Genomic DNA, 2,093 nt, shown 5'->3' with positions numbered 1-2,093 from the left:
GCTCATATTCACCTGTAACACTTTGTTTCTGATTGGATAGGAAAAGCAGATTGATGGTTCAAGTTCTAAAGCTTGGATAGGTATATTATAGGACCATTCCAGTTCTCAGGAGAGGAACTATTGCCTTTAGAACTTTAAGATTTAGCACTCCTCCAACATGACTGAACACCATCAAGAAACATTTGGGAATGGCTCAGACCTTACCTTTGTCATGTTTCTGGTGGCCTCTAATTATGAGGACTCATTCCATTCGACGACCAACCAAGCCAGCTGCTTGGAGCAGGAGGACCACTCTTCATGATTTTCCAAAGATGGGACCATGGCCACCCCTTAGCTGAGGCACAGAACCTGAGATCAGCATGGAGCTACTGCTGGAGAAGAGGAATGGGCCAGGGCCATTTGGAAGCAATAGAGGAGCATGTGAATGAGTGTTAAGCAACAAGAGATGTGGTTTCTCCTGTTTCACCTCACCCCAAAGAAGCTTCAGACCAGATTTGGGAGGGGCAGCTAGCTATGTATGTAGCTAAATGCAGTAGTAACAACTACTGAGACGGGAAGCCTTGTGTGATATACTGCTGAACCAATCCCTCTGCAACTTTGTGCCTTCCAGATGTAGGCGTCAACTCCTAGGGGTCCATGTCCCTTCAGTCTCCCCTAATAAAATATTGGAGGTGGCTGCCCCACAAAAGTTGATAAGCATTGCTGCCTTTCTTTCTTTTGCACATTTGGACTTCATTACCCAACAAGTCCCGTAAAGGCACTTCTAAAAGGGTTGCTGGGTGGCAAGGGTGCTGGGACTGGGCAAAAACCAATTGGGCAGTGGTAGGGGCTGCCCAGAGGACCCCCAAGGAGAGGGGGCGGAGGCTGAGGGAACACTCCACAAGGGAGGGTTTTCAAAAAAGGATGAGAGGCTGCTGGCTCTGCAGGCAAGGGGTGACATAACTGGGCTCCTGAGCCCCACAGGGGTGCCGCAGAAAGAATGTAGTTGGTCAGGGGAGCCGTGGACTCAAAAAGGTTGAAAACCTCTGACTTAGAGTGATGTGAGGCAGCAGCAGCTGAAGATCTTCATATGACAATATGAGGCTTGCTTCTCAGCACCTGATATGTACTGTGAAGATGGTAACTGCTTGAAAAGAAAGCGTAGTAGCCTTAAGGCTAGGCTGTGATACATTTTCCCCGTGAAATCTGAGGCTATCACGTTGAGCTTTGTGTTAGGATGACCATCAGATTAGTTAACTGAAACACGTTTTTCCTTTGTCATGTCATGATGCTAAGGAAGTGTAGCGCTGTGTGGTTTTATGTTTCATTCACCTGCTTTGCCACATTTGAGTAATCTAGGAACAAAAGTAAGAATGCCTTGGATGTGGTATGAGCAGGTAGCAGCTGGGGAAATTCCCTTCTATGACAGGATGCATAGCAATGCAAATAGATTAATATACCACTGCACATATATTATTTATTTCATAAACGATAAAATTTCATAAAATTAATATACCCCTTGCTTGTAAAAACAAACCCTTAAAGTTCTTATATTGCGTGGAAGGCCAAGTCTATCAAGTCCTAATTATAATCTTTTAGCTTTCAGTCTAGGGGAGAAAATCCCAATATGTAAAGGTGATCATCCATTGCCAAGGCTAGAAACAAAGGAAGGCTCACAAGGTGTGAAAATCTCCAGCAAAACCTATGCTAATTTCAGAAAAGAGAGATAAATCTAACCTTGAGAAGCACAATCTCCCATGTGGAAGCCTTTTCATCTGCTCTCTTTCCCTATGTTCTGTGATGTGAAGGCCTTGAAGTGACAGTAATTGCCTAAGAGTAAAGGAATGGTCCAAGGGCATCGCCAGAGATTCAGCCCCAGGGGCCTGCAGCTTGTTACTGCTCTGAAGATGACATTGGGTACATACACAACAATACACGCAGGTGGCTGTTTTCACTGAGAAACCAGCATATAAATCCACACACAAGTTATTCTTGCTCCTCATTCTGCAAATCTGAACAGCCCACAATTTTGTAAACAAATCACCTGTGGCTTGTTTTACAAAGACTGGCCATTTGCATAAGACAAACTTGATCCACTAAATTTCTTCACTATG

The sequence above is a fragment of the Podarcis raffonei genome, chromosome 10 (genome assembly GCF_027172205.1).
Source record: "Podarcis raffonei isolate rPodRaf1 chromosome 10, rPodRaf1.pri, whole genome shotgun sequence".
Lineage (NCBI taxonomy): Eukaryota > Metazoa > Chordata > Lepidosauria > Squamata > Lacertidae > Podarcis > Podarcis raffonei.
The sequence above is the reverse complement of the archived record's forward strand: the minus strand, read 5'-3'. Positions refer to the sequence as shown.